The sequence below is a fragment of the Lolium rigidum genome, chromosome 3 (assembly GCF_022539505.1).
Source record: "Lolium rigidum isolate FL_2022 chromosome 3, APGP_CSIRO_Lrig_0.1, whole genome shotgun sequence".
Taxonomy (NCBI): Eukaryota; Viridiplantae; Streptophyta; class Magnoliopsida; order Poales; family Poaceae; genus Lolium; species Lolium rigidum.
In genome coordinates, this window is record NC_061510.1 from 114275580 (window position 1) to 114298271 (window position 22692).

Here is a 22692-nt window from a genome sequence, read left to right on the forward strand (position 1 = left end):
AGGGACCGTGAGAGAGACGGTCGCTGGCATGGTCCTTGAAAAATACAAAAAAAACTATAATTGAAAATGGCTTATCCTTTGCTACCCATGGCCATTAACGATGCGCCATGTCAGCCTAAGACTACTTATAGTGGGAGCAACATAAGTACTAACATCACACACCCCAAGATATTTTGGTGACATAGCATGACAGTAAATTAAGAAAAATAGTGAGGTGGTAACTAGCTGTGTTATCGTAACTTCACACACCACAAGACAAGATGAGTCTACAACATAATAAATAACATAATGTATGAAACCACATCTAAATTACTACCCACTATGGAGGTAGTAACTTACTCTAGTAACGTGATATATCTTAGGTTGGTCATAGTGGGTAGTATCATCGGAAATTCAATTCGGCTCCCAGGGGTACTTGTCTATGATACTATCTTTATAGTGGGTAGTATCATGAAGTAGTATCATAATTTTGTTATATTTGTTGATTTTAGAATGACAAGGCAACATTGTGTACACGATTTGTTTGACATTAATTTTTCTGGTGATGTGCGCTATGATACGATATCCACCTATGTTACTCTAACCTCATCTCTCCTCCTTAATTAGTTGCCACATTAGTATTTTTGTGGGACCAGCGTGCATGATACTACCTAAGAAACAAGAACTATAGCTAGCTTTACTTGTCTAAATTACTTCCCACCGTGAGCGGCCTAACTTTAGGACAGCCTCGTCAGAAACAATGTTAAATGGCTTTAAGTGACCGCTCAGTGTTTCGTGAGTCAGTTGGAAAGTAAACCGGTGGTTTTTTTCAAAGAAAATAAAAAGTGGTGTTTTGAAACCCTAATATTTTTGCGAAACATAGTACAAACACAGACACTCACACATACGTGTACATACACTCAACCCTATGAACGAACGCACACCCTAATCCTATGAGCACCTCCAAGAGACTGCGTTTAATAAACAGATCCAGCGATTTTAAGATTGACGAAGTCACCACAGGTGTCTCGATATCGACGAAAATGTCACCTCCCACCGAAGAGTATTCCATTTTTTAATGCGACACCAAAGCATCAAAAATGGTATTTAAAATCTGTTGAGCTGGAGGTATCACGACCCTCCTAACCATCGATTGATTCTCGAAACCCTAATACTAAATACGGTGATTTTTGCCAATTTACTCGACGTGGGGCAGTAACCTTGTCTTAACGGGGTACTAGCAGAATCAGGAGTGGTATGTATTAGACTATGTATCCAGTACTCAGTTGAGATGATCTTACTATCATGTCCTTTTCGGTGTGCAGATTTTGCCGCACCATGCGCTTGAACCAACCAACCGTAGCATCGAACCGTATGTTTTATATTATCGGTCATGTCCTCTTTTCAGCGAACAGAATTCATTATTGTGTGGTGCGGCAACGCCACAGCCAGATGGGGCGGCTAGTACGTGCTCTCGACCGGTCCACTGACGCGCGCGTGACGAGGAGGAGGGTGGCAGCCTCGGCCTCCCCCGATCGCCACGCCCCCGGCACACGACAAGCAACACGTACAGAAAGACGCTGCTGCATTATCGGGAGTATTGTATCACTAGTTCAGTACCGTCCCACGACTTGCATGGCGTTGGCATGGCGGATGCCACAGCGTACGTGCGCTGGTGCTGCTTGAAGATGCAGTGCATAGGAGGAAACTTGGAAGATGCTGCGCGCTCTCGAAGGGAGGAGTGGATAGGATCGGTGGACGGATCCATCGAACAAATTAAGAAGGGCCTGGCAAGCCAGGCGGAGCATACGCCTCACTCGTGGATCCTGACACTGTACCGCCGGCTCTGCTCGTGGCTACCGAATCCGGCCGACACCTCCCCCGGAGCGCGCCGTCCGAGATGCGGCCTCTGCTCGCCGCTGACCAGTGACGACTCGCGAGTCCATTTCCGTTGAAGCTTTGTTTGGTTTCATTTGCTTTGTGCGTCGAAATTTCAGGCAGGGGTCTCTCTCCCGACTCCCGAGTGCCCGCTTTCTTCAACCAAATCTGCACATGAGCACCAGTGGTCTCACTTCGAAAAATAAATTAAAAATCATATTTTTAAGCTTCATAAAATTTGAAAATAAATCATGATGTAACCGGTGTTGTATCCCATAATTGTGTAAATTTTCAACTGAAAATAATGTGTATTTTAGGCTGCACAAAAATAACACATGCATAGATCTGAGTATAGTGATTCAAATCTACAAAAAGAAAACAGATTTTGTCATTTTTGAATAGGCTAAAAAACAAAACATTTGAAATTGAGATTTGGTAGGTTAGTGGGGTACATCATTAGGTACTTTTAGAATTTTGTTACATAATTTTTTAAAACATATAAATATAATTTTCGAATTTTTAATCTGGCAAGAACACTCGTTGCCCAGCATCCAATATGACTTTTCGACCAAAGACCTCTTTCCCTGGCTCACAAGAATTTTATATAATTTTTTTGGCAGAGTATCGTGATTTCTATGGTGAAAACCTGAGGTATGATCTCTATTGCTTCTACCTGCAATGGCTTTGCTGAAGATAATATTCTGGGAATTCGGACGAAAGCATAAGATATTGGATCGGACGATAATAACACTTATGCATCTTTTTTTCTTTGAGACGTTGCTTTTGACAATCTTTTTTATAGTTCGGGTGTTCTCTTTACTGGTGGTTAGAGTGCTGATGTTGCGTGTGTTTGATCACCACAAGTTTCTTTTCATGTTTTCTTATTTTATTTCGGTCGTGTGCATCCTTTGTGTCTTGCATTTTTTTGGTGCACAAGCTAGTTGCAATCGTTATCTTTATGGCATTAACATTCACAATATTAATAGATTTCCTTTATCTAAAAGAATAAATTGATCTGCTGCAAATTACATCATGACGCGGCTCTCTTCACCAGTCCTGCTGACAGACGATAGAGAGACTTGTGACTAGTTTCTGCATCCTTTATTTGAAATGCATTTTGAACATATTAAAAAATGTCAAATAAATAGAAAAAATGTTTCGTGTATATCTTGACATGCTACATGTTTATAAAGTTGTTTCAACAAAAATCGACATGTTTTGTGCCTGTGTAAAAAAGACAATTTTGATGCTAAAATAATCCATTTCTCGGAGATATTTTTTTTACAGAGGAGACAAAAAAATATCGGTTTTATGTGAAATTTCACGTGGGCTAGAACATGTCCTTCTATATGTGGAATTTTTTCCTAATCTTTTCACTTTTTAAAATATGGCTTATACATATGGAATGTATATGCATCCGAGATAAGTTTTAACACCAGTTTTGAGTTTCCGGTCAAGAATGCGCTTAGGGCATCTCCAACGGGGCGACGCAAACGGACGATGAGCGACCGTTTGCATCCGCCGTGACGGAAAATGCATCTGGATCCTGCTCCAGTGGGACGACGCAAAGTGACCGGACAGTCCGCGGCGACGCAAACCTGGCCCAAATATGCGCCAGGTTTGCGTCTCTACGGATGCTCCGTGGTCGCGCAAAGCGTCCTCCTTTTCTTACCCGGTCCCGCATGTCAGGGACAGTGGAATTGATGAGGGCAAACCTACCACACTACCACCTCCGTCATTACCAAATGAAGATGAACCTGTTGTGAAGCTCAAGTCCAATGAAGTCAGGATTGGACCTATTACAAGAGCTCGTGCGAAGCTACTTAAACAACAGGTGACCTTGTTCCTAAACGATACTTTGATTGATCAGAACTTTATACAACCTAAGTCCTATTACTTATGTATTATCAGGTATGAAGAGGAGACAAGCATCGCACGAGGAGGAGAGGAGCAGCTGGACGTGAAGACGGACGTGGAGCTGGACAAGGAGCTGGACATGAAGATATCTCATGGACGCGCGAGGGAGGAACGGGAGGCCTGCGCGAGAGGAGAAGAAGAAGTCCAGGCCGGCCCAGCACCCAATCAGACCGGCCGCCACGCCGGCGCGCCCGGTCCCTGACCCGGTCCGACCGGGCGGCAGGCCGGATTCGCCCGGCGCCAACCGGGCGCCACGCTGACTGCAACCGGACGGGTTACTGTGCGACAATTCCAGAGCCCGGTTGCCACCCGGTCCTTGGCCCGGTTTGAACCGGCCAGCCGGTCCCAGGCCCGGTCGACCGGCCCCCAGACCGGCCGTGTCCGAGTCTGTCTCGACCAGATCTATTCTGGGTCGGTTATTTTCGTACTTTTTCGACCAGAGGTCGTCCCGGACGCCTATATAAGTGCCCAGGACGCCCCCCTAGCTGCATTAGACCACGTTTAAGATAAACCCTAGTTTTTAGTTGTTTGCTCTGCAAAACTATTGAATTCCCTGCACCATATTGCTTGATATTGTGTAGATCTGAAAAGTCTTGTGTGATCTGCTGTTCCATTGGGAATTAGACGGTTGCAACTTACCACTTCGTGGTCGGCGGCTACGTGCGCAAATGTGTGGAGTTGCGAATATCTTGCAGGGTTGAGAGTTGTTGCATTGGCGACATGTACCAATTGAGAGATCTCGTTGCGTCATACAAGTTATCATCCACTTCATCAAGTTACCTCCGCTGCAATCACCCCGTGATCATCATCACCACCGTTGCTTACTGAGAAGATCGGGCCACCCCATATCATCTTGGTATCATATTCTCGGGTTTCCTCGGTAAGCCATCCACAATCCATCTCATAGTTGAGTTGTGAGTGTTTCCTTTCCAGAAAAAGCCAAAAAAAATTAGGGTTAGGGTTTGCCATAGCTTTAGTTTGCACTAATTTCGAGTTTTAGTTGCTTTTCGTAGTTGTTTTTGTGTATCTTTTTCTTGCATCTAGTATTGTTAGGGTTTGAGTCTCTATTATCATCTAGTTTCAGTTTTGTTACTCCGAGTCCACATAGCGTACGGTGTGCTTGTTCCCAACCATAGATATAGCCTTTCGATATAAGTGACTAGGAACTTCCCCAGAAGAGACTAGTTTTACCGCTCGACAGGCTGCTCATTAGGGTTTTGGTGCTTTGCATATCTTGTTGGCCGTGTTATCAAGGAGTTGTGTCATAAAATAAAATAAAAAACAGAAAATTGAAAAGAAGCAAAAAGAGCTACATAGCTGCGTTACAAAAGAAAAATCCAAAAAGAAAAGTGAAGTGCTAGTAGAATCAACTGAAGGCCTAAGTTTACTTTACTGCACCCGTAGTTGAGCAATCTTGTGCCTGTTTCGTTGAGCTTTGCTAGTGTCTCTCCAGTGCTTTGCAACCTTTCCTCCATATAGTTGCATTGCCACATTTATCGCCTTGTGTGAGTATCATTGGTTGTCTACGGTCAGCGCTAGAGCTTGTTATTGGTGCAAATAGGTAGCCTACCTGCAGCCCCACATATATCCTGCTTGTCGTGTGATTGTTCTTATACCCTTGATATTCGCTCCGCTACATCCGTGCACTAATTGTTACTACAAGTGGTAAGCAACACTAATTTACTTTGGAACGGTAAGATCTCCTTTTCTTATCAGTTTTTGAGTGAGTTGTGAGAGTACCACCATATATTTTTGATTTAGTGCACTAACCTACTAATCATGTCTGCTAGTGATCATAAGCTTGTTAACCAGGAAAACAAGGATTCCGCAGATATCATCACATGGAGGGAGTTTGAAGCTCTTCCTAATGAGATGCGACGTGAATTCCGCACACAGGATGATGAGCTTAAGGGCAAGGTCGAAGAGATCTCCCAGAAGCTGAATACTGTTAATGAGACCGTCACTGCCGTGCAAGATCAAATGACAGATATCCAGCGCACTCTTCGCACTTTAACAATGTCTGTTGACAATCTTACCACTCAACAGCAACAACAAGGTGAAGACGCTGATGACGCACCTGGTCGTGGTGATCGTCCTCGTGGTTGGGCTCCACTTGGCCGCCATGGTCGTGGACAGGATGAAGAAGATGGATTGGGTAAGCCTAAGTTCTCCATACCCAAGTTTGAAGGAGGAGCTGATGTTGAAGAATACCTCACTTGGGAGCTCAAGATTGAAAAGTTATGGAGCATACATCCAAATTACACTGAAGATAGGAAGATCAAGCTTGCTTCTTCCAAATTTGATGGCTATGCATTGTGTTGGTGGGATGCACTTGTTCGTAATCGACAGGAGGATGGTGAGCTTCCAATTATCACATGGCGTGCTATGCAGGAGGCGATGAATTCTCGTTTTGTGCCCACTAATTATTTGCGTACAATATATGATAAGTTGACCTTATTGAGGCAAGGTGTGAAGACTGTGGATGAATACTACATGGAGATGGAGTTGCTTATACAGCGTGGCTGTGTCCGTGAGTCTCTATGCAGCGTTTTCTCAATGGATTGAAGTATGATATCAAAGGCATTGTTCGTCACTATAGTTACACCAATATGAATCAATTGTTACATCATGCAAGAGAAGCTGAATCACAGATGGCTGAAGAAGCAAAGGTTAAAGGTCATGCTACGGGAGCTGGGCGTTTTACACCCCGCGCACCCCCATCCACGGTGTCGGCGCCTTCGATGCGCTCCGCCCCTTACTCTACTCCGCCTAGCAAGCCGGTCTCCAATGTGTCTAACGCAAAGAAGTCCTAATCTGCTGCAAGTACGAGTGGTTCTAGCGTGTCTACCGCGCGTAATCGTGATATGGCTTGTCATACATGTGGTGGCAAAGGTCACTTCAAGAGAGATTGTCCTAACCGCAAAGTCATGATTATCAATGAGGACAATGAGTACGAGACTGGAGATGATGTTGATCCTAATGCTCCGGAAGATGATGACTATGACACTGATGGTGAAGATGCATATCCGTCTGATGCTCGCACCATTGTTGTGTCGCAGTGTGCTCTTAATGTGTTGCCTAGTGCATCTACTCAGCGTTGCAATTTGTTCCAAACAAAAGCTTTAGTTGGTCCTGACAAGGCTCGCAAGGTCATTATTGATGGTGGGAGTTGCCGCAATTTAGCAAGCAAGGAGTTGTGTACCAAGCTGAAGTTGAAGTATCTACCGCACCCGCATGCATACTATATTCAGTGGTTGAGCGACAATGGTGAGATGAAGGTAAACCACATGGTGCGTGTTGAGTTTGCTATTGGACCGTATAATGATTGTATTGACTTTGATGTGGTTCCTATGACGGTGTGTCACCTACTATTGGGTCGGCCTTGGCTCTATGACCATTCTGTGCAACACAATGGCCGTGCCAATACATATCACTTGGAGTTCAAGGGCAAGAAAATCAACTTACAGCCTATGACACCACAACAAATTTTCAATGAATCTCGTCAGAAAGTTGAAGTAAACTTGGAGGATGCTTCTTTAGATAGGCGAGAGAATTGTAATGTTGTGAGTGATATAACGAAAAGTGAGAGGGTGAATTCCTTAGTCTCATTAGCCACCAAAGAAGACATGAGAGAATTTAGTGAGGATCCTACAGCCATGCCTCTTGTGCTCTTGTCCAGGGGTACGGTTTTGGTTTCTAACGACATGACCCCTCTTCCTCTTGGTGTTTCTAATGTTTTGCAGGAATTTGGCGACGTGTTTCCGGATGAGGTACCCGCGAGGACTACCACCATTGCGAGGTATTGAGCATCAAATCGACTTGATTCCCGGAGCTTCGCTACCCAATCGGGCACCATATAGAACGAACCCCGAAGAGACGAAGGAGATACAGAAGCAAGTACAAGCGCTACTCGACAAAGGTTATATCCACATAAGCCTTAGTCCTTGTGCTGTTCCTGTTATTCTAGTTCCTAAGAAAGATGGTACATGCCGTATGTGCGTAGATTGTAGAGCTATAAACAACATTACTATTCGATATCGTCATCCTATTCCCCGTTTAGAGGATATGTTAGATGAATTGAGTGGTGTTGCTGTGTTCTCTAAAATTGATTTGCGTAGTGGTTATCATCAAATTAGGATGAAAGAAGGGGATGAGTGGAAAACAGCTTTTAAAACAAAATTTGGTTTATATGAGTGGTTAGTAATGCCTTTTGGTTTGACTAATGTACCTAGCACTTTCATGAGACTGATGAACCATGTTTTGCATGAATTTATTGGCAAATTTGTGGTTGTGTACTTTGATGACATATTAATCTACAGCCGCAATGAATCTGATCATACTATACATATTCGACATGTTTTGCAAGTGTTGCGTGATAATAAACTCTATGGTAATCTTGAGAAGTGCACATTTTGCAAAGATAAGGTCATATTTCTTGGGTATGTTGTCTCTAAGCATGGAGTAGAAGTAGATGTGTCTAAAATTGAAGCTATTCAAAATTGGCCTACTCCCATGAATGTGAGTCAAGTTAGAAGTTTTCATGGTCTAGCTGGGTTTTATAGAAGATTTGTGCCCAACTTTAGTACTATTGCTACACCTTTTAATGATTTGACTAAAAAGGGTGTTGTTTTTGAGTGGGGTGCAGCCCAAGATCATGCTTTTGATGAACTGGAGAGATTGTTAACTTCTGCACCGTTGCTTGCACTTCCTGGTTTCAATAAGAAATTTGAGATTGAATGTGATGCTAGTGGTATTGGAATTGGTGTGGTGTGTTGGTGCAAGAGGGTCGCCCAATTGCATATTTTTCTGAGAAACTGTCTGGTGCTAAGTTAAACTATCCTATATATGATAAAGAATTGTATGCTTTAATTAGAGTTCTTGAGGTTTGGCAACATTACTTGTGGCCAAAAGAATTTATCATACATTCGATCATGAAGCTTTAAAATATCCGAAAGCTCGATCTACTTTGCATAAGCGTCTTGCCAAGTGGGTTGAGTTCATTGAGTCTTTTCCATACATTATTAAGCATAAGAAGGGAAAAGATAATATTGTTGCTGATGCTCTATGTAGGAAGAATATGCTATTAACTCAACTTGATGTTAAAATTTCTGGATTAGAAGTACTATGTGATTTGTATGCTACTAATCATGATTTTGCTGAACCATATCGCTTATGTGCTCTTGGTAAAGCATGGGAAAAATATCACATACATGATGGGTTCTTGTTTAGAGCTAACAAACTATGTGTTCCAGAATCGTCTGTGCGTTTGCTCTTATTGCAGGAATCACATGCTTGGAGGTTTGATGGGTCACTTTGGGCGTGAGAAGATGCTACTCATGCTAGCTGACCACTTTTATTGGCCAAAGATGAGGCGGGATGTGGACAGGTATGTGAAGAGATGCATTACTTGCAACAAGTCCAAGTCCAAGCTGAAGCCTTGATGTCTACGCACGCTTCTATTCCTGTAGACAGTGTTGGGCCTCCAAGAGCAGAGGTTTGTAGAACAGCAACAAGTTTCCCTTAAGTGAATCACCCAAGGTTTATCGAACTCAGGGAGGTAGAGGTCAAAGATATCCCTCTCAAGCAACCCTGCAATTACGATACAAGAAGTCTCTTGTGTCCCCAACACACCTAATACACTTGTCAGATGTATAGGTGCACTAGTTCGGCGAAGAGATAGTGAGATGCAAGTAATATGGATGAATATGAGTGGTAATAGCAATCTGAAATAAAGATGGCAGCGAGTAAACATGCAGTGGAACAGTAAATAAACGGAGTTTCGATATTCGGAAACAAGGCCTAGGATCATACTTTCACTAGTGGACACTCTCAACATTGATCACATAAAAAATAAATAACTTCTCCTCACTTGTGCTACATACACTCTCTTGTTTGATAACAAACACCATTCATTGTGTAGGGCTACAAGAGCTCCCTCAAGCAGGAGTTAACAAGCTCCACAACATTCGGAGTTCATATTTAAGTAACCTCTAGAGCATAATAGATCGTTGCAATTTAGACCGAGTACTAACATAGCATACACACCGTCACCAATAAGCTATGAAAGGGGGAATAGATCACATCAATACTATCATAGTAATAGTTAACTCCATAATCTACAAGATATTACAATCATAACCTTTGCCAAGTACTACATGATGCACACACTGTCAACATTACATCATGGAGGAGGAATCGACTACTTTAATAACATCACTAGAGTAGCACATAGATTAATAGTGATACAAAGCTCATGATCACATAAAGATCACATGGGAGAGAGAGATGAACCACATAGCTACCGGTACAGCCCTTAGCCTCGGGGGAGAACTACTCCCTCCTCATCATAGGAGACAGCAGCGGCGATGAAGATGGCGGTGGTGTCGATGGAGATGCCTTCCGGGGGCAATTCCCCGTCCCGGCGGCGTGCCGGAATAGAGACTTCTGTCCCCCGAATCTTGGCTTCGCGATGGCGGCGGCTCTGGAACTTTTCTCGTATCGTGGCTTATCTTTTTAGGGTTTTCGAGGCGGAGAGAATATATAGGCGGAAGGGCAGCCTCGGAGGAGTCCTGGTGGAGCCACACCATAGGGGGCGCCCCCCTTGGCCGCGCCGCCAGGTGGGGTGGGGCCCCAGTGGCTCCCCTCTGGTCCCTCTCTGGCTCTCTGGAAGCTTCCGTGAAATATAAGACCTTGGGCGTTGATTTCGTCCAATTCCGAGAATATTTCCTTTGTAGGATTTCTGAAACCAAAACAGCACAAAACAGGATCTGGCACTTCGGCATCTCGTTAATAGGTTAGTTCCGGAAAATGCATCAAAACGATATAAAGTGTGAACAAAACATGTAGGTATTGTCATAAAACTAGCATGGAACATAAGAAATTATAGATACGTTTGAGACGTATCAAGCATCCCTAAGCTTAGTTCCTACTCGCCCTCGAGTAGGTAAACGATAACAAGGATAATTTCTTAAGTGACATGCTACCAACATGATCTTGATCAATATTATTGCAAAGCATATGAGATGAATGAAGTGATTCAAAGCAATGGTAAAGACAATGACTAAACAACTGAATCATATAGCAAAGACTTTTCATGAATAGTACTTTCAAGACAAGCATCAATAAGACTTGCATAGGAGTTAACTCATAAAGCAATAGATTCTTAGTAGAAGGCTTTGAAGCAACACAAAGGAAGATATAAGTTTCAGCGGTTGCTTTCAACTTCAACATGTTTATCTCATGGATAATTGTCAACACAAAGTAATATAACAAGTGCAATAGGTAAACATGTAAGAATCAATGCACACAGTTGACACAAGTGTTTGCTTCTAAGATAGAAAGAAGTAGGTAAACTGACTCAACATAAAGTAAAAGATAGGCCCTTCGCAGAGGGAAGCATGGATTACTATTTTTGTGCTAGAGCTTTTATTTTGAAAACATAGAAACAATTTTGTCAACGGTAGTAATAAATCATATGTGTTATGTATAAGACATCTTATAAGTTGCAAGCCTCATGCATAGATTACCAATAGTGCTCGCACCTTGTCCTAATTAGCTTGGATTTACATGGATTATCATTGCATAACATATGTTTCAACCAAGTGTCACAAAGGGGTACCTCTATGCCGCATGTACAAAGGTCTAAGGAGAAAGATCGCATTTGATTTCTCGTTTTTGATTATTCTCAACTTAGACATCCATACCGGGACAACATAGAAAACAGATAATTGACTCCTCTTTAATGCGTAAGCATTCAACAACAGATAATATTCTCATAAGAGATTTGAGGATTGATGTCCAAACTGAAACTTCCACCATGATTCATGGCTTTAGTTAGCGGCCCAATGTTCTTCTCTAACAATATGCATACTCAAACCATTTGATCATGATAAATCACCCTTACTTCAGACAAGACGAACATGCATAGCAACTCACATGATATTCAACAAAGATGTAATAGTTGGTGTCCCCAGAAACATGGTTACCGCTCAACAAGCAACTTACAAGAAATAAGATACATAAGCTACATTTTCTTTACCACAATAGTTTTTAAGGCTATTTTCCCATGGGCTATATATTGCAAAGACAAAGGATAGAATTTTAAAGGTAGCACTCAAGTAATTTACTTTGGAATGGCAGAGAAATACCATGTAGTAGGTAGGTATGGTGGACACAAATGGCATAGTTTTTGGCTCAATGATTTGGATGTACGAGAAGAAATCCCTCTCAATACAAGGCTTAGGCTAGCAAGGTTGTTTGAAGCAAACACAAGTATGAACCGGTACAGCAAAACTTACGTAAGAACATATTGCAAGCATTATAAGACTCTACACTGTCTCCTTGTTGTTCAAACACTTCACCAGAAAATATCTAGACTTTAGAGAGACCAATCATGCAAACCAAATTTCAACAAGCTCTATGGTAGTTCTTCATTAATAGGTGCAAAGTACATGATGCAAGAGCTTAAACATGATCTATTTGAGCACAACAATTGCCAAGTATCAAATTATTCAAGACAATATACCAATTACCACATGAAGCATTTTCTGTTTCCAACCATATAACAATGAACGAAGCAGTTTCAACCTTCGCCATGAACATTAAAAGTAAAGCTAAGAACACCAGTGTTCATAAGAACGAGCGGAGCGTGTCTCTCTCCCACATAAGCATGAATTTATTCAGAGAATAAAAATAACAAAACGAAAATAAAAGCACACAGACGCTCCAAGTAAAGTACATAAGATGTGACGGAATAAAAATATAGTTTCACTAGAGGTGACCTGATAAGTTGTCGATGAAGAAGGGGATGCCTTGGGCATCCCCAAGCTTAGATGCTTGAGTCTTCTTGAAATATGCAGGGATGAACCACGGGGCATCCCCAAGCTTAGACTTTTCACTCTTCTTGATCATATTGTATCATCCTCCTCTCTTGACCCTTGAAAACTTCCTCCACACCAAACTCAAAACAAACTCATTAGAGCGTTAGTGCATAATCAAAAATTCACATATTCAGAGGTGACACAATCATTCTTAACACTTCTGGACATTGCCCAAAGCTACTGAAAGTTAATGGAACAAAGAAATCCATCAAACATAGCAAAACAGGCAATGCGAAATAAAAGGCAGAATCTGTCAAAACAGAACAGTCCGTAAAGACGAATTTTTCTGGGGCACTTAACTTGCTCAGATGAAAAAGCTCAAATTGAATGAAAGCTGCGTACATATCTGAGGATCACGCACGTAAATTGGCAAATTTTTCTGAGTTACCTACAGACAGGGCTGCTCAATTTCGTGACAGTAAGAAATCTGTTTCTGCGCAGAAATCCAAATCTAGTATCAACCTTACTATCAAAGACTTTACTTGGCACAACGATGCAATAAAATAAAGATAAGGAGAGGTTGCTACAGTAGTAACAACTTCCAAGACACAACAAAACAGTAGCAAAATAAAAACATGGGTTATCTCCCAAGAAGTGCTTTCTTTATAGCCATTAAGATGGGCTCAGTAATTTTAATGATGCACTCGCAAGAAATAAGAGTTGAAGCAAAAGAGAGCATCAAAAGCAAGTATGAAACACTTTTAAGTCTAACCCACTTCCTATGAAAAGGAGTCTTGTACACAAATAAATTCATGTAGAACAAAGTGACAAACATAGGAAGATAAAACACAAGTAACTTCAAAATTTTCAGCATATAGAGAGGTGTTTTAGTACCATGAAAATTTCTACAACCATATTTTCCTCTCTCATAATAATTTCCAGTAGCATCATGAACAAACTTAACAATATAACTATCACATAAAGCATTCTTATCATGAGTCTCATGCATAAAATAATTACTACTCCCAACATAAGCATAGTCATTCTTATTAATTGTAGTGGGAGCAAATTCAACAAAGTAGCTATCATTATTATTCTCATCATCAAATATAGGAGGCATAGTATAATCATAATAAACTTTATCCTCCATAGTAGGTGGCACCAAAATACCACTATCATTATAATCATCATAAATGGGAGGCAAAGTATGATCAAAGAAAATTTTCTCCTCAAAACTTGGGGGACTAAAACTATCATGCTCATCAAAACTAGCTTCCCCAAGCTTAAATTCTTCCATAGCATTAGCAATAATAGTATTCAAAGAGTTCATGCTAATAACATTGCTACAACTATTTGCAAGCAAAGTTTCATGGATTTTTTAATTTTCTCTTCAAACACCTCATGTCCTAACTCAAGATAGATACTATAAAGATCTCTAATATTTTTGTTGTTTTCCATTAAGCCTAACTAGTGTAAACAAGAAACAAAAAGATGCAATTGCAGGATCTAAAGGAAATAGCTTCGAGCACTCACACACCGGCAACAGTGCTAGGAAATAGCTTAGTAGTCGGAGGATGTGAATACCTTTTACCTTACCTCCCCGGCAACGGCGCCAGAAAATAGCTTGCTGGCGTGTAGTTGACGTGGGAGTTAGAAATCTTTGTGGTGTAACTTTTCTTCAGTTCCCCGGCAACGGCGCCAGAAAATAGCTTGATGTCTACGCACGCTTCTATTCCTGTAGACAGTGTTGGGCCTCCAAGAGCAGAGGTTTGTAGAACAGCAGCAAGTTTCTCTTAAGTGAATCACCCAAGGTTTATCGAACTCTGGGAGGTAGAGGTCAAAGATATCCCTCTCAAGCAACCCTGCAATTACGATACAAGAAGTCTCTTGTGTCCCCAACACACCTAATACACTTGTCAGATGTATAGGTGCACTAGTTCGGCGAAGAGATAGTGAGATGCAAGTAATATGGATGAATATGAGTGGTAATAGCAATCTGAAATAAAGATGGCAGCGAGTAAACATGCTAAATAAACGGAGTTTCGATATTCGGAAACAAGGCCTAGGATCATACTTTCACTAGTGGACACTCTCAACATTGATCACATAACAAATAAATAACTTCTCCTCACTTGTGCTACATACACTCTCTTGTTTGATAACAAACACCATTCATTGTGTAGGGCTACAAGAGCTCCCTCAAGCAGGAGTTAACAAGCTCCACAACATTCGGAGTTCATATTTAAGTAACCTCTAGAGCATAATAGATCGTTGCAATTTAGACCGAGTACTAACATAGCATACACACCGTCACCAATAAGCTATGAAAGGGGGAATAGATCACAACAATACTATCCTAGTAATAGTTAACTCCATAATCTACAAGAGATTACAATCATAACCTATGCCAAGTACTACATGATGCACACACACTGTCAACATTACATCATGGAGGAGGAATAGACTACTTTAATAACATCACTAGAGTAGCACATAGATTAATAGTGATACAAAGCTCATGATCACATAAAGATCACATGGGAGAGAGAGATGAACCACATAGCTACCGGTACAGCCCTTAGCCTCGGGGGGAGAACTACTCCCTCCTCATCATAGGAGACAACAACGGCGATGAAGATGGCGGTGGTGTCGATGGAGATGCCTTCCGGGGGCAATTCCCCGTCCCGGCGGCGTGCTGGAACAGAGACTTCTGTCCCCCGAATCTTGGCTTCGCGATGGCGGCGGCTCTGGAACTTTTCTCGTATCGTGGCTTATCTTTTTAGGGTTTTCGAGGCGGAGAGAATATATAGGCGGAAGGTTAGCCTCGGAGGAGTCCTGGTGGAGCCACACCATAGGGGGGGCGCCCCCCCCCCCTTGGCCGCGCCGCCAGGTGGGGTGGGGCCCCCAAGGCTCCCCTCTGGTCCCTCTCTGGCTCTCTGGAAGCTTCCATGAAATATAAGACCCTGGGCGTTGATTTCGTCCAATTCCGAGAATATTTCCTTTGTAGGATTTCTGAAACCAAAAACAGCACAAAACAGGAACTGGCACTTCGGCATCTCGGTAATAGGTTAGTTCCGGAAAATGCATCAAAACGATATAAAGTGTGAACAAAACATGTAGGTATTGTCATAAAACTAGCATGGAACATAAGAAATTATAGATACGTTTGAGACGTATCAAGCCTCACGGTTTGTATACTCCTTTACCGGCACCTACTACACCATGGGAGGATATAAGTATGGATTTTGTGTTGGGTTTGACGCGTACTAAGAGAGACCATGATTCTATATTTGTGGTAGTGGACAGCTTTTCTAAAATGTCACACTTTATTGCCTGCCACAAGAGCGACGATGCGTCGCATATTGCTAACCTGTTTTTCAGGGAGGTTGTACGTCTACATGGAGTCCCGAAAAATATTGTTTCTGATCGTGACGTGAAGTTTATGAGCTACTTCTGGAAGACGCTGTGGAGAAAGCTGGGGACGAAGCTACTGTTCAGTACTACTTGTCATCCCCAAACTGATGGTCAAACTGAAGTGGTGAATAGAACATTGTCACAACTGTTGAGATCCATGATCAAGAAGAACCTGAAGGAGTGGGAAGAGTGTTTGCCGCATGTGGAGTTTGCTTACAACAGGGCGGTACATTCTACCACGGAGCTATGTCCTTTTGAGGTGGTGTATGGTTTCAAACCCATTACTCCACTTGACTTGTTGCCTTTACCCATACATGAGAGAGTTAATATGGAGGCATCCAAGAGGGCAGATTTTGTGCGAAAGATCCATATGAAGACTAAAGAGTTGATAGAGAAAAAAGGCAAGAGCAATGCTGCAAGGATGAACAAGAAGCGTAAGGAGATGTTGTTCAAGCCTGGTGATATGGTCTGGGTACATTTTCGCAAGGATAGGTTCCCGAAGCTGCGGAAGTCGAAGTTGAAGCCTCGTGCTGCTGGTCCTTACAAAGTGCTTGCCAAGATCAATGATAATGCATACTCGATAGATCTTCCAGTTGACGAGTTTGGTGTCAGTAATTCTTTCAATGTTGCTGATTTGACACCATATGACGGAGAAGACCTTGGAGCGTCGGGGTTGACGCCTTTTGAAGGGGGGGAGATGATGAGGACATCCCTACCACACTACCACCTCCGTCATTACCAAATGAAGATGAACCTGCTGTGAAGCTCAAGTCCAATGAAGTCAGGATTGGACCTATTACAAGAGCTCGTGCGAAGCTACTTAAACAACAGGTGAACTTGTTCCTAAGCGCTACTTTGATTGATCAGAACTTTATACTACCTAAGTCCTATTACTTATGTATCATCAGGTATCAAGAGGAGACAAGCATCGCACGAGGAGGAGAGGAGCAGCTGGACGTGAAGATGGACGTCCAGCTAGACAAGGAGCTGGACATGAAGATATCGCATGGACGCGCGAGGGAGGAGCGGGAGGCATGCGCGAGAGGAGAAGAAGAAGTCCAGGCCGGCCCAGCACCCGGTCAGACCGGCCGCCACGCCGGCGCGCCCGGTCCCTGGCCCGGTCCGACCGGGCGGCAGGCCGGATTCTCCCCGGCGCCAACCGGGTGCCACGCTGACTGCAACCGGCACTACTAGGAAAAAGGCTATAGTTGGAGGCAGAGGGTACCGGCGCACCACCATGGACACGCGCCGGTGACATGTGTTGCCGGCGCACCTATTTTCAGACGCGCCGGGGATGGGGGCCTTCTGCCGGCGCACCGGGGAGCAGGCTCGCCGGCGCTATTTCCTGGCATGGCCCCGGCCGATTCGGGCCAGGCCCAAGAATCATTGCCGGCGCACCGGCCCAGGGGTGCGCCGGTGGCAAATCTTCTATTGCCGGCGCACCCCGGGTCGGTGCGCCGGCAATGATTCTTGGGCCCGGCCCGGGGTGATATAGCCGAAAGGGCTATGTGCTGCCGGCGCACCCATGCCCCGGTGCGCCGGCAGTAACCCGAGCGAGTTATTTATGCTCCACAACCACTCCCCCACTACTACCACTCCACTCCTCCACACAAACCCGAGCCTTCTCCCAACCCAGCTCATTTTTGCCCATTTCTATCCCCAATTTCACCAATTTCACCAAACAAAATCATATTTTTTGAGCAAATCTTCCCTTCCTACATGCATCTCCCACATCCCCCTATGTAGATCTAGATCTACTATCCCGCATTGACCGCTCAATCTAGATCTAGATCTAGAAAGTCGGCTTTCATACGCCGTGGTAGCGGCGCGACGTCTCCATCTTGTTGACGAGTATATCAAACCAATAGGTGATTAATGAACAAATTGAGGAATGAAATCAACGTATATTGGACATTAATTTGAAGCAAAGCTCGTGTGTGGCATATATATATATATATATATATATATGTGTTGTGTTTGTGCTTGTGCTTGTGTGTGTTGGCGTTGAAAATGAGTTGCCAACGTTGCGCCGAAATGTTGATTCTTTAAGTTTCCGTTTCGGCACATTTCGGCGCTCCTATGTCCTACCGTGTAGGAAGGTCATGCCGAAATTTTCCGTGAAAACTACCGACGGATGCATGGTTCTAATGAATTATGTAATCTTACCATGCGAGGCGATAATGGTTATCGAGATGAGTGAAAGCATCGTGATGAGATATCCGAAACACGCGATCATCGACATGTATGAAAATAACCGCACGGAGGTATTGTGTCCGTGCCGGAGATGCAAACGAGGGAAATGGTTTGACCCGTATTCAGGCAAATTGCAGGGGCACCTGCTCACTAATGGTTTCATGCATGGACACACTCAATGGATGAGTGATGATGGCGCGGAGGTCAATGGGGCGACGGCGGCAGGTGGTAAAAATGGCCGGCAAGAAGGAGGGCATCATGATATTGATGACGATGAAGAGTTTGTCGCACGGACGATAACCTTGACGACGACAATAACCTTGACGACGACAATAACCTTGACAACGACGAAGAGGTGCCGCTAGCTTCAGTCGTGCGGGACCCTCATCTTCAAGATTTGCTTCTCGAAAAGACGAAAGGCGCCAAGCGGAAATCAAAGCTTGAGCAACTCGAGATAGACTCGAATACTCCGTTGTACGACTCAGGTCGCGGGTTGGGGGAGTCTCGCTTGAGAGTAGCTCTCGATGTGCCTGCGGATGAAGGCGAAACACGGATGGACGGACACAAGCGTCGACGACATCCCGGAATACGTGAAAGATCTCCTTCCTGCCGGGAACACGTGTCCCGGTAGTCTAGCCGAGGCCAAGAGAATCACGTGCCCTCTCGACTTACCCCACGAAAAGTATCACGCCCGCATCAACGACCGTATCATGTATCGCAAGGAGCACATGGACAAGACCAAATGTCCTGTGTGTGAAGCTGAACGGTACAAGAAAGGGAAGAAGAAAGCTCCTCGGAAAGTTGTGTGGTACTTCCCGCTCGCCCCCGGCTTCAACGGTTCTACGCGGACCGCAAGGAAGCAAAGCTCATGCGCCGGCACGCGAAAAGAAAGGAGGCGGTGTTGAATGATGTAGAGCGGATTGATCACCCAGTGCTGACACACCCTTCGGATGCAAGCCAGTGGAAAGCATTAGACAATGAATTCGGAAGTTTTGGAGCAGATCCCAGAAACATCGGGTTGGGTGCGAGCACGGACGGATTCAATCTGTTCGGAAACCAGAGCAGCACACATAGCACATGGCCCTTGTTTGTATGGATCTACAACCTCCCGCCCTGGCTGTGCATGAAGAGGAAGTACATACAGATGAGTATGCTAATTCAAGGGCCGACACAGCCAGGAAACGATATCAACATGTATCTCGAACTATTAAAGGAGGAGCTTGAAACGTTGTGGGCGGAGGAAGGGGTAGATACATGGGACGCCGTCGCGGAAGAATATTTCCCTTTGAGAGCCGCGTTGATCACGACGGTGCAGGACTACCTCGGATACGGTTACATTTCGTGCCGGGTGTGCCATGGACACAAGGCATGTGTCGTGTGCATGGAAGAGACGATGTTTTTGCAGCTTGGTAAGGATCCCGGCTCTTTGAAAACAGTTTACATGGGGCATCGAAGGTGGCTACAGAAGACTGACCCGTGGAGAAAGCGTGGAGATCCGTTCGATGGTACAAATGAACCCCGAGGACCTCCACGTAAGAAGAGCGGCGAAGAGATCGATACATTACTGAAAGGTTGGAAGGAGTGCCCTGCGCCGGGAAAGATTCGTCAAAAGCCCGGAGAGAAGAAGAAGAAAAAGGAAACGACGCCGCTCATTGGTGTATGGAAAAGGAGGTCCGTGTTTTGGGACTTGCCGTATCGGAAAATTCTCGATACACCTCACCGCCTTGATGTCATGCATATTACAAAGAACGTGTGCGAGAGCTTGCTTGGCACTCTTCTCAACATGCCGGACCGGACCAAAGATGGGCCGAAAGCAAGACACGACCTGAAAGTTTTGGGCATCGGGGAAGAGCTTCAGATCCCGCCGGCCCAAGAGGGACAGATCGGAGGAGGAGGCGGACGGCGGTCGAAGCGCAAAAGGATTAAGCAGCCGGACTATTACTCGCCCCCCTCCTGCTTCACTTTTAGTCCGGCCGAGGTCGATCAATTTTTCAATTGCCTTCTAGGAGTCAGAGTGCCCTTCGGTTACTCCGGGCTAATAAGCAGATACATGGACCCCAAGAAACGAAACTTCAGCGGCATGAAGTCTCATGACTGTCATGTGATGATGACGCAGATTCTTCCGGTTGCAATCCGAGGTATAATGGATGACCATGTCCGTGCAACGCTGATCGGGCTCTGTAACTTCTTCGACGTCATAACTCGGAAGTCGATAAGCGTGAAGAAACTCGCAAGGCTCCGAGGAAGAGATCGTGGTGATCCTATGTGAGATGGAGATGTACTTCCCGCCTGCATTCTTTGACGTGATGGTCCATCCGTTGGTCCATATCATGGATGATATCGTCGGTCTAGGGCCGGCATTCTTACACAACATGATGCCGTTTGAAAGAATAAATGGGGTCATTAAAGGATACGTTCGTAACAGGTCACATCCGGATGGAAGCATCGTACGGGGCTGGCTCACCGAAGAGTGCATCTCTTTCTGCACGAATTATCTAGACATCGAGGACCCTGTTGGTTTGCCTCAAAACAAGCACCTCCGCAGGTTCGAGGGAGTAGGCCACAAAAATGGAAGGAAGGAACTGCACGTGCACATGTCTGGTCGGGCTTCCGACTTTGACAGGGCCAACTTAGTAGCGCTACAACACATTGACTTGATCGATCCTTGGTTGAAAGAGCACAAAACCATGATAGAGAACAGTGGCAAGCCGATGATGACGGAAGCGAAATATACGGAGAGCACAACTCCTCTTTCGTGCGCTGGTTCAAAGACCACATTGATGCTAATCCCCCACCAATGGATTCTGACAAGGATAAACTAGTATTGGCCTTGTCACATGGCCCCGCGCCCAACATCATGACTTACCAAGCGTACGATATCAACGGGTACACATTCTACACGGAAGAAAAAAAAAGAACAGTGTTTACCGTAACTCGGGGTAACGATGGATTCCTGGACGGGTGACGTAAAGACTAGATACTACGGAAGAATCGAGGAAATCTGGGAGCTTAACTACGGCTGGGGAGAAAGTGCCGATGTTCCGTATCGGATGGGCTAAGAGCGTCAGAAAAGAAGACCGGTATTTCACCACCATGTTTCTACCCGAAGCCAACAAATCAAAGTCCACGAACGCCACCGCGCAGAATGAGCCATGGGTACTGGCAGAACACGTGCACCAATGCTTCTTCATAACCGACCCATCCGAGGCCTAGCCGTGTTATCGTGAGGAGAGGCAAGAGGACCATCGTCGGAATGGATGGAGTCGCCAACGAGGAAGACTTCGAAGGACAAGTCGGAGACCCAATGATGGAAGAATCCGAGGACGAAGAGACAACATACACCACAAGAAGAAGCAGGACCACGCTACCGAGGTCGGTCGACCCTTCAAAAGAAGAAGTCACGACACGGGGCTAAATTATTCAACGACGAGCAAGAAAAGCAAGAAGAAAGCGAAACACTCTTCTCAATCGATGATGTAAAACTTTATTTGCAATCTATAACTCATATTTTGTGTAATTCATAACTACTCATATGGTCATGGCCAATATTTTATGTATGAATAATTAATATTATGTTCGTCAATATTGTATGCATGCATGTATATAACTCATATTTTTTGCAATGCATAACTCATATTGCTTGGTTATTATCTTGAAAAGAGAAGGAAATAAAATAGTATAGGATTTGTGGGAAAAGAAAACAAACATAAAAGAAAGTGAAAAGAAATAAAGAAAAGAATAAAAATAAAAGAATAAAAAGAAAGTGAAAAGAAATAAAGAAAAGAATAAAAAGAAATGGCCAGCCAGGTTGGGGGACAAGTCCCAGGTATAGCTGGGCTCACCTATTGCCGGCGCACCACATGTTTGGTTCGCCGGGGGTATAGTTGTCCCCGGCGAACCAAACATGTGGTGCGCCGGCAATAAGGTGAGCCCAGCTATACCTGGGACTTAACCGCTGCGCGTGCTATCTTTCTCCCTTTCCCCATTCTCATCACGAACCCTAGCTAGCCCCCGTGCCGCCGAGAGGAGGAGAACGCCGCCGCGAGGAAGAGAACGCCGTCGCCGAGAGGAGGAGGTGTCGCGCGGGCCACCGTCGCCGACAGGAGCAATCGCCGACTCCGCCTCCGCCTCCAGGGCCCCTCGATTCCAGCTCCAGGGCCGCCTCCGCCTCGTCCCCCTACAACCTCAAGGTACCTTTTGTTTGGTCGCTGGGATCGCTCGCTCGATCTACCCGCGATTCCTTGCCTAACGCAATTTTGCTTGATTGTTTCACATAGCCGCCAAATCCATATAGCCGCCTAGTTTGGATCGGAAAACCGGTAGGTGTGTATGCAGTACTCTCCGTTGTATTGCTGAATAGTATGCGCCATAAGTCGATCTGCTGGGTTAAAAATTGAACTACATCGCTAGAGTGTTGCCATGTTTTATTGGGATACATGATATGATAGTGCTGGTTCTCGCTACTAAATTTTGTGTATCACATAGGATGGGC